The sequence below is a fragment of the Drosophila navojoa genome, chromosome X (assembly GCF_054131105.1).
Source record: "Drosophila navojoa isolate 15081-1374.11 chromosome X, UAZ_NAV_1.0, whole genome shotgun sequence".
NCBI classification, from domain to species: domain Eukaryota; kingdom Metazoa; phylum Arthropoda; class Insecta; order Diptera; family Drosophilidae; genus Drosophila; species Drosophila navojoa.
In genome coordinates, this window is record NC_142895.1 from 14,009,765 (window position 1) to 14,021,345 (window position 11,581).

At 43.6% G+C, this 11,581-nt stretch overlaps 1 protein-coding gene across 6 annotated transcripts in view; it reads left to right on the forward strand.

The window, feature by feature from the left end:
• Dop2R (dopamine D2-like receptor) overlaps positions 1-11,581 on the forward strand; it is an 86,056-nt gene that overhangs the window by 52,866 nt on the left and 21,609 nt on the right. The gene's annotated exons all lie outside the window — the stretch shown is intronic.

An 11,581-nucleotide genomic window follows, 5' to 3' on the forward strand; every position in this document is an offset into this window, starting at 1 on the left:
GATATTTTTATAAACCACTCGCATATAGATTTTGTTTCAAAAAAGCTATAGCTGTTATCGATAACAAGTCTTATCGAAAATCAATAATATAATTATATCTTCTCCAAAAATTAAGCAAAGATTCATGTGTATTTTATAGAATTTCACGTTTTGCTATAATACATATACACATAACCACACATACACACACACACACACACACACACACACACACACACACATCCACAAGTCCCCACCCTTCCTCCTAAAGTTTTTTGTTGAAATGCTATCCAAAATTATACAGTAAAATATCTTTAAAAAAAAAGTTTTTATTTTATTATTTTTCAATTATATTTTTTCAGGTATTTTTAATAATATTTTATTTTTATTAATGATTTTTATACACATATTTTCGGCATGAAATTACCATTTTGGCTTTCTTTCATTTTTTCATAATTTATTCATGAATAATGTATTCATGAATATCGATAGGCCAAATTATCGACTGCTGCCACTATCGATTGTAATGCAATTTGACACCTACTCGCAACCCCCCTCAATTGTATGCATGTGTGTGTATATTTATTTAAATGAATTGCCCTATTGCCCTATTGACCCGCCCAATCAGTCCTCATGCAGACAGTGACTGGGCGGAGCTGTTGCATTCAAATCGTATTTCTAGAGCTGCCAGACTTGATGCAATTCATTTTAATAACTAGGGACAACATTTTCTGCCAGCTGTCAGTGGGTAGAGAGAGAGAGAGTGAGAGAGAGAGGGGGGTAGGGGGCAGACAGGTGGCCAGCCTGTGCCATGCGACATGTGCGTACGTGCACGCATGCAGACGCCGACAGCGAGCCAGACGCATGCGAACGTGACACATGTACACATGTGCACTTAGTTATGCATATTGGAATCTGCATATTTAATTGCTGGCAGCTTTTGTGACAGGGCCAGCTCAGCGTTTGTCATGTTGGCCACAATTAAGTGTGTGTTTATTTAATGCCTGCCTGCCTGCCTGCCTGCCGTGTGGCTGGCCGTAAATAAAACGATAAATTATATGGCAAATAAAATCAAATAAATATTGCAATTTGCAATTCGCGATTCGCAACATTTAAAGTGAAAAAAAAAAGAAATAAAAAATAAACCTAACTGTCGTCCGGCGTAATTAAAATACGGCAAACTCGAATGGAATTAACAAAAATCTTAGCGCTCAGCTCTCAGCGACCAGCTGACAGATGTACTCGCCCAGGAGGAGGGCGGGGGGCGTGGCTGAACAGCTAGTAGCTGCCAGCACGTTGGCTATAATTAATGGGCAAACTTTAAACATGACACGCCGAAAAAACGTCGAAGCCGAAAAGAAAATAGTGCAGAGAGTCCGAAAAACTCTTGCATAATTCAGCTGAAGCGAAATATAAACTTTTGCAGCATTAAAATAAAAATATATATTATATAACATTTTGTTTATCAAGCTCAAGGATCTGATAATTTCGCTTTGCAGTTGATGAAAAATTAATAGCAGAAGGAAAGAGATGCAAGACTAGACTGAGAGATGAAGGGAACGTGAGAGGGAGGAAGAGAGGAAAAGCTAGAAAGGTAGAGAAAGAGGTGAAGAGAAAGGAAGAGATAGATAAAGAGAAAAACTGAGAGAGAGATAATAGTTATAGAGATAAAGATGGATAGATAGAGATTGAGAAACAGAGAGAGAGAGAGAGAGAGAAAGAGAGAGATAATAGTTATAGAGATAGAGATGGACAGATAGAGATTGAGAAACAGAGAGAGAGAGAGAAAAAGAGAGATAATAGTTATAGAGATAGTGATGGATAGATACAGATTGAGAAACAGAGAGAGAAAGAGAGGTGATAGAAGCAGCAGAAAAAATGCAAGCTAGACCAGATAGAAAAGCTAGATAATAAACATATAGAGAAAGAGAGTAAAGTATAGTAGAGAGAGTAAACAGCTAAACAGAAAGAGAGAGAGAGAGAGAGGAGAGAACATAGCAAACATAGAAGAGAGAGAATCGGAGAGAGAGGGAGATATAGTAAACAGTCATTTCACTATATGTTAAACAGAGAGAGAGAGAGACAGAGAGGTAGAGGTAGAGAGAGATTGAGATGGTGAGAGACAGAGAGAGAGAGAAGACGATGCAGAGGAGAGAGATATTTAGTAAGCGTATAGAAGAGAGAGAAAAGGAGAGAGATAGTATAAAGTTCAATAGTTAAACAGAGAGGAAGAGAGAGAGAGATAGAGATAGAGATAGAAGAGAGACAGTAAATAGTTGGGCAGAGTTATAAAAAGAAGCAGAAACATATAGAGTCCTAAGTGCTAAATGGAAATATAATCTGAGAGGGATACGCAAAGGAATAATAGATACCAATAAATAGCAAGTATATCGGAAGCGAGATAGAGATATGTGATATGAGAGTGACACGTAATTAGAGTTGATGAGAGGAGAGATATACACATACATGGATAGAGTATATTACAAATTGCATAAGAGCTTAGCGAGGCAGATATCAGTGGATACATCAACAAAATGACAGTAATGACAGCGATAATAACAATTAACCAAACACAGAACGAAGACATTGACAGGCATATATAGAATGAGAGAGAGAGAGAGAGATAGAGAGTGGGAGGTAGAGAGAGCGAGAGCGAACGACAGGTCGAGGCAGGAGCTGTTAATCACATTCATTTAACCATAAACGTTTGAGTTCTGCCCCATATGCCGCCTGCCATTGACAAGCCACTAATATTTAAGGCCAAGCCGAGCACACACACACACACACACACACACACACACACACACGCACACCTGAGCTCGCATAGTCTTTCAGTCAACGACAATGACAGCTCATTTAATTTCAATTTGATCATTAAATTGACACTCAGCCACAGCTGGCTGTCAATCGGCTGCCTGCTGTGTGTTGATTTTCTAATACCAAAAGGGCACACACACACACACACACACAGAGAGTGAGAGAGTGTCTCACATAGAGGAAAATTAACTTGTCATTAAATGCGCTTTGGCTTCGCTTCGGTTCGCTTCTGTGACTGCGCCGTCGACAGCGCTGCACTGGTCCGTATGCATGTGTCAGGTGCTAATTAAGCTGTACACACACACACACACCTGCACAGCGAGTCATGTTGGCGTGTCAGGTGCAGCACACTGTATCAATTATAGCGTTTAACAACCTGCAACAACTACAACAAGTGCCACAGCACAGATCCAGAGAACATTCAGAGAACATTCGCTCAGCATTCGTTGGACATGGCTGCCAGGCATTGCTGCCAAAGTGTTACAGCCAGCTGCAGTTGCCAAATACACATTACACAACCACACTAACACACACACACACACACACACACACATTGACAAGTGTGTCAAATATCCGCGGGCGTGTCACAATCGAGCAAATATGCACTCAACTCCTTCGCGCATTCATGCATGCACAATGCAAATGCAATGCAGAGACTTATCGATTTTCATAATGAAATTCAATTATTCAAATATTGCATATGCCAAATGCTTTAATAACTGCAATTTTATGAGCTAAATATTTGCCAAAGTGCGAAACAGAGAAAATTTAATCCCATTCCCATAATGATATATGCCTATAACTGTAATGGAATAAATAAGACATACGGCATATGCAGGCAATATTATTTAGCCAATTACAGTTTGTAACTATCGTATAGTAGTGTCGAAGGCCATGGAGCTGAGCGACTATCGAAGCATCAAATTTACATAGATCTTTTTGTGTTCCTATCGATGTCACTATAGGCTATCGAATGTTTACTTTCCCGTGTTACGGCCGATAGTTGTATGTCCTTATCGACAGACAAGAACAATGAAGCTGAGGCATTGTCGGGCTTTGAATTTGCAACATTCTATGCCACTATCGATAGTTTTATGCCATATCGATAGTCGCGAGCAATTGAGCTGCAAAGCGATTGATTGCACTATCGAATCATTGGGTGTTTTTTTTATCTATCTGCGTCACTATAGACAAAGGTAGCTTAGTCTCGAAAAAATGTAGTAGAACGATACTATCGATAGTTTAGAGTTGTTTTTTAATATCGAATGGTGCCTCCATTAAGCCGCGAAAAAACGACTTAAGAGATAGGAGAATAGTAGAAGGAGATTACACTGGACTATATCCATAGCCTGGCGCTGTCAGTATTTTGGAGTCGTCCAATAAGCTATAGAAGCTAAGGAAAGCACATGGTCATCCATATTCGACGAACCAATCTGGAAGTATTATATATTTTGGCAGGGATGCCAGATCGCTTATTGGCATACGTTGCAGTAGACCAATTATGAGCTTAAAAGGAGTAGCACTATGGCTAATTATCTACATATATAAACCAATCGATACTTAACCATATCGATAGCTGTGATGCTGCCAATAGATGGAGTGAGTGCGGTAAAGGCGAAGGGCAAAAAAGAAAGAAGAAGAACGCGAGCGCAATATGAAAGAAGAAGAAAACTTAGAAAATTATAAATATAAGCTGCGAAAATAGTTGAACTAAAGCACGAAATAAAGTCTAATACAGAAAGCTTATAGAGTTTATTTATGACTTAGACTATAACGAAAACTTAGCTTTCTTTTCGTTTCTGCTAATATATGCCATAGTTCACAGAAACTTATATTATACATATCTTAGAGCTGTTGGAAATATCCCTAATATCAATGGATATTCATTTAAACGATAGATCGATTGTTGGCATATCGATTAACGATCGCACTGAAACAACACTCGCAGTTGGGCCGCAGTGTGCTTCTACATATCTCCATTCCATTTATTTGTATTCACCATTTACTTTCACTCCAAGTATATCTGCTTTTAAGGGCCTCCCCCCTCTCCCTCTCTCTCTCACCCGCTCTCCCTCGTCCACTCTCTGTAATGCATGTGCGCGTCAAATGTTTTACTCGAGTCATAACTAAATCAGAATACTCTGTCAAACACTCTCAGCGCGGCGAGCGTGAGGCGGACAGCGCGGAGCGGAGGAGAGGAACAAAATATATAGCATACTTTTCAGGGCGCGCACTAACGATATGAAGAAATCCGAAATACAAGCACAATTATTTAGCTGGCCCAAGTCCATGGGCATTTGTATTCGTGTGTCCACACGCACAAAGAGCGAAAGAGAGAGAGAGAGAGAGAATGAGAGGGACACACACACACACACACACGTAAACACAAATGAAAATTGATTTAGTTAAGAGGATTTGCGTCAACAACAGCACAATAAGTGGGCAAGTAACACGGGCACTGGGCGACCGTGTAACGGGGCCAGCTTCGAGTGGGGCGAGTGGTGCGAGTGGTGCGAGTGGGGACAAGGTTAGGGCGCTGTGTGGATAGCACTTAACTCATAAAAATGAGTGACTCTGCGCCAGTATCTCTGTCTCTCTGTGTGTGTGTGTGTGTGTTTGAAGGGGGAACTGAAGATTCGATGGCAGCAGCAGACGGCGTCCAGGGCCATTGCCTGGCTGAGCAGGGCTCCGGAATGCAACAAGAGACAACCGCTGGCAACTCGGGCCAACAAAGAGAATTATTGTCGAGCGCATTGCTTATGACACAGACGAACAGATAGCCAAACGGACGAGCAGACAGTTAACTCGGGCGACTGGCCTGGGGACTTGCTTTCAGCTTGGCTTGCCTGTGTGTGCGAGTGTGTGTGTGTAGGAGTGTGTGTGTGTGTGTGCTGCGGCGGCTTAGCTCATTTCAACTCGCGGCAATCAGAAGAAGAAGATGAAAAACACACAAACAAATGCCCCTTCTCTGTCTCTCTCCTCTCTCTCTCTCTCTCTCTCTCTCTCTCTCTCCCTCACTCTCTCTCTGGGTGTGTTGGGGCATTGCTTTCGTCTTTTAAGTGGTTGTATATGCCAGTTGAAAGCTTTTGTCAACATTCAAGTGCCCATTGACAGTGTAAAAGCGTGCAATGTGTGGGCGTGCCATCTGGCAGGGGGCGTGGCGCTGTGTAGCTGGCTAAGTCAAAATCTGCCTCAAGTTTGCTTCATGTTCATTGCCATAATCATGTCACGAGTGTGTGTGTGTGTACCTCTCTCTCTCTCACACACACACACTCTCTGCCTTTCTCTCCCTCTCTGTGTGTGTGTGTGTGTTGGGGCTTTACACATGTTAGACTCTTCTAATTGCTTTTGTATGCGACGTCGTTGTTGCTGTTGCTGTTGCTGTTGCTGCTGTGGCAGCTTTGCTTGCTGCGCTTGCAGGGCCCAAAAAGAGCCTAAAACGAATCTGAGGCAAAAGAAAACAAAAACAAAAACAAAAACACACAAAGCCCCAGAAACGCCTATCTTGATGCATAATTCAGCAGCATTATTGCACGATTTGCTATTTGCAATTATAGCAAATGACTTATAGATATATGTGTGTAATATATCTATGTGGTATATGCATACATATATGTGTGTATGTATATATGTGCTATTGAGTCATATAATTTGCTTGGGCTAGCCCCAGGCAGCCCACTGTAAAGTGTCAAGAATAAAGTTTTGGACGCCAAAAATAAATAAACTGATTAATGTACACAAAAACAGGACGACACACACACACACACACACATAGACACACACACACATATATATACATAGTCACAGTTAGGATGTCCCTAATCCTCGGTTCGTTGCTCGGCCAGTTTGGCTGTGCTCTGCAACCGCCACAAGTGTCCAAAACGGGCCAAAAGCATTTTTTTTTTTTTTTTGGCTTTTTTTTGTAGCCAGTTGGCGCATTAAATTTATTTATTTGCGCTCCAATGAAAGTAAAAAGGGTGCACAGAGGCAGCAGCGGCACTTAGTCAGCATTTGGTGCAGAAAAATAGAAGAAGAAGAAGAGCACAAGCAGAAGCAGCAGCAGAAATATATATATGTATCTATATATGTATGTATATACCAGAAATGGGAAAATATTTTGGCAAAAATAGTCGCGTAGTCGCCTGGCACTGACAGCCAAGTGTCGCACTCCCCATGCCCATTTCAATTCCAATTTCAGTGACACACACACACACACACACACACACACAGCCACACACACGCATGCATATAGATAAGCTGGCCATCTCCCTCCCACTCGCGCGCTCCCTCTGACTGTCGCTGCTATTATATCTCTCTTGTCCTGGTGACCCTCTTCAAGCCATCGCTCGTCCGTCGCCTTTTTTATTATGCATGAGCCGAAATTATTGGATTGGATTTGTTTAATATAAGCAGGCAGCAGAGCTAAGCGGGCTCTACGGGGTCAGGAGCTAAGTGGCCAACAGCCAGCAGCAGCAGCAGCAGCAGCCAGTGAAGGGTCGACAAAGACGTCACAGGACACAGAGCTTCCTTTTTTTTGCGGGTGTTGTTGTTTTTTTTTTTTTTTTTTGTTTTAGCCTAAAAATAAGAGCCATTAAAACGTGTGCCCAAGGTGTCAGTTATGCGAACCGGAAGCCGGAGTTGAGCAGCTCGGCTCGGCCAGCCGATGCTCTGCCGTGACATTATTTAACGCCAGCTCAAGTCAATTGCTCGTCAAGGACTCTTCACGAAAAGGCTCGCAATGCGCTCTGAAGCTGACAACAGTTTGTTCTCATTTCATAATTGGGGCTGCCCCGTTGTTGCTAGGCCAACAATTAGCTGAGATGTGAGTCGAGTACGGCTTGTCAATGTGGAAAGAGCTGGACCTACTGTAATCGAAATGAGGGCGTGGGTTATCAAATCTAACAAACTGTACAGATCCAGCTATGCAAAGAGAGCTCTTAGAGTTTTTACTGATTCTGAAAACTCTCCGTGTACAGCTGGCATTTGTTGGACTTCTGATAGAGATATAAATGGATTTATGTGACAGTCAGTTAGGGCTGCAAAATCATCGATAACGACTACATTCGATAATGACTCTACTCGATAATGACTCCATGTGATGATGACTCCACTGGAAAATGACTCCACTTGATAATGAGTCGATAATGAATCCATTTGATAAAGACGCCATTCGATATAACCATTCTAGAATCTTTGATAATGACTTCACCCGACTATGTCACCACTCGATTATGACTCCACTCGTTAATGAATCGATAATGACTCCATTTGATGATGACTCCATTCGATATTAACTCCTCTCGATAATAGCTCTACTCGATAATGACTCCACTTGAAAATTACTCCATTCGATAATGACTACATTCGATACTGCCTCTTCTCGATAATGACTCCACTTGAAAATAACTCCACTTGGAAATGACTCCATTTGACAATGATTCCATTCGATTTTGACTCCACTCGTTAAAGATTCCACTGCATAATGACTCAACCCGATTATAAATCTACTCGATAATAACTCCATTCGATGTTGACTCCATTCGAGATTGACTCCATTCGATATTGACTCCACTCGATATTAACTCCTCTCAATATTAGCTCTACTCGATAATGACTCCACTCGTCAAAGATTCCACTCGATAATGACTCCATTCGATTATAAATCTTACTCGATAATGACTCCATTCGATAATGACTCCATTCGATAATGACTCCATTCGATAATGACTCCATTCGATAATGACTCCATTCTACAATATTTCCATTCGATAATGACATCACCCGACTATGAATCCACTCGATAATGAGCCGATAATGACTCCAGTCGATAGTTACTCCACACAATGATGGGTCCACTCCAGATTGACTGCACTCGATAGCTCCAGACCTTGCTTTTTAACGAGGAACAGACAGAGTTCTTTGATCAAAATAAGCATCTGAAAAGGCAGCACGACAGCTATTTAGCATGAGCTCCGAATGTAATTTGAAAACAAGCAGCAGGTTTAAGGATTAAGCCGAAATGTCCACAGCTCGAGCATCGAGTGAGCTGAGCTGAGCCGAGCCTCTCGGTGGAGCAAAGCTACTTAGAGCTCGGCTCTTCTACCTGACAGAGAGTTAAATTTGAGTGTTGTGCTTAAGAGATTTGGAGAGTTAATAATTTCGATTCAGTTCCTGGGCTGACGCGGCGGCAGTTGCAGCCAAAGTGAAGATGCACTGCGCCGGGTCAAGAGGTCAAGCTGAGAGGGCGCCTGTCTGCACTGCAGTTGGCCAAGAGAAATCGGCCGAGTTGGCCGTGTTTATTAATGCAGCGAGTGTGAATGCCATTGACTCGCAGCCAGCTGCTGCATGTTGGCCAAAAACATTTGAGCGGGCTATGTGGCAGGGGGCGCCGCTGCCAGAAAGTTCAAATGGCAGCCACTTGAGTTGAGCGACCAGAAAATTTATCTAAATCCATGGCAGGCAGCCAGAACAAGCTGCGCGGCAGCGAGGGGAGCTGGAGGCAGGCCGCCGCACATCAATTCAAATAAATAATCCAACAGCATGAAATTGGCCACCGACAAAAGTTTTCAACACTCACACGCTTAGCGGCCGCTCGGGCCCTTCCTGCAACAGTTTGTGGTTTCCTGCACACACAGAGCGGCAGCAACAGCAACAACAGGCGAAAAAAGGCCAATGAGAATCCAGCGAGTGCACAGGCTGGCTGTGGGTGCAAAAGGTCTCAGCTAAATGGCTGCTATCAAAATTATCGCCAGTTGGCGACCGTGAACCCAGCTTCGCTTGCCTCGCACACTCACGCACACACACACGCACACACACACACTTCCTGCCAGCGCAGCGCAGCCTGACTCTCGGCTCGCATTATCAGCATCCCAGCCGGCGCTCGCGTGCGTGTGTAGCAGCGCGTATCTTCCTGTTCACGGGTTGGCAGCCCATCCCAGGGTTATTTAGCTAATTTAATACCACTAGAACGGCCCGGCGCCCAGCAACAACTTAAATAATTAACAATGCTTTAAATTTGCGCCCAGCTCGCCCACGCAACAGCTTAAAAGCTAAATGAAAAAAACAAGCTAAAAAACAACAAATTATAAATAAAAAATAAAGCCTTAGGGTTAGCGCTGGCTTTGTTTTGCTCCTGCGGCTGGCCGAGAACTATTCCAGTTAATTGCCAGCCATTTTTATGGCCGATCATTAATTGTATTGTTGCGCAGAGCTGCAAGCGTTCGCCCCATTGATTGATTCCCCAGGCATTTGGCCTCATCCATAGTTGCTAATTCGATGACAGGACTCGACAGCATGTGAAGGCAATCAGGCTTATGCAAAGCTCTCATTATATTCGAAAAAACACACACACACACACGCATACACACACTCAGACAGCCGTGAGTCAAGTAATAGCTCTTCGGAGGTAAAATATGGCGCCTGAGCGTAGGAAATGTCATCATAAAATAAAATTTCCCTTGACGCTAATGACAACTAATTTGTGCTAAAATCTCAATACGCACGGTAACAAGCAGCTGCAGGAGTCATACGCACAACGACAAAGAGACAGAGAGGGAGCGGGCGGAGGGAAGGTGGGGGGGGGGGGACACCCACACAGCTGGCATTGCCCTCGACATTGCCTTTGGGGCCGTCCGAGGCTATTAAAAATGGCGCACAGAACACTAAAGTTGTTACAGCCATGGATGGTACTTTTGCCAACACACACGCACACACACACGCACACGCACACTTGAGCCAAGCACACCCACACACACAGACACATACAAAAAACTTAATAAATAAGTCAATTAATTGCCCAGCGCGCTTGATATGATATCACAGCAACAACAGCAGCAGCAGGAGCTGCAGCAGCAGCAGGAGCAGCAGCAAGAGCAGCAACAGCTTTGGCTCCCTTCAGTCTGAGTGTGCTTTGTCTTTGGCTTGTTCGCCTTCAAGCCCTTTTTGCAGACACTCTCCACTATGACGACAGCCGGCTAGTGTATGCGACTCTATTAGGGCAGCAGGTTCAATTAACTTTTCCTTTGGCAGAGCAAAATGTATGCGAAACTTGTGTAATAGTTGCTGGAGCGAGAGGTGGCCGGGACTGAGGGACTGCGGGACTGTGGGGATGGCAATTTGTCCCTCTATTGCGCTAACTTGATTACCCGAGTGCTGCTAACGGCCAGTGTCAATGGCCAATGCAATTTGAATGGAGTTTTGGCCAGCGCACAAAAGTAGGCAACATATTTTTAACACGATCTCAAAGCGCTGCCCATAAAAGTAGGCAATGCTTCTTGCATTCGCTCTCCACTGCCTGGCCTTGAGTGGAATGTATGTACGTATGTATGTATGGGGCTGTTGACATCGCATTAAGTTCTGCTTGCCTCTGTGTGGTGCGACAGCTGTCGAGCCGAGCTAATTATGCAGCTCGTTTCGTTGCGGAACAACCGGGTTGATTGGGCCGGCGAACGTCTTGAAACGGCTTGCAGCAGCTCGAAACATAAACAAATTATTTGATGGCTCTTATGCGACGGTTTGGCTTTTAGTTTGCGCTGGATTCTTGTCGACGTCTCCAACTTTTTGGCCACGGCCATTGCACGGTTGGCCACACTAAGTAAACTTTTATGACGCTCATAAAATAGGCAAAAGTCGCGCCCAGCCACAACATATCCATGCCGTACCCGCCACCCGTTCCGCTTGCCCAGCCCGGGCATTACACATATATTCACCCATACATATATATAAATATGTAATATGACTGACGCATAAAAACCGAAACCGAAAGGCAGCTCCAGCTACAGCTCGA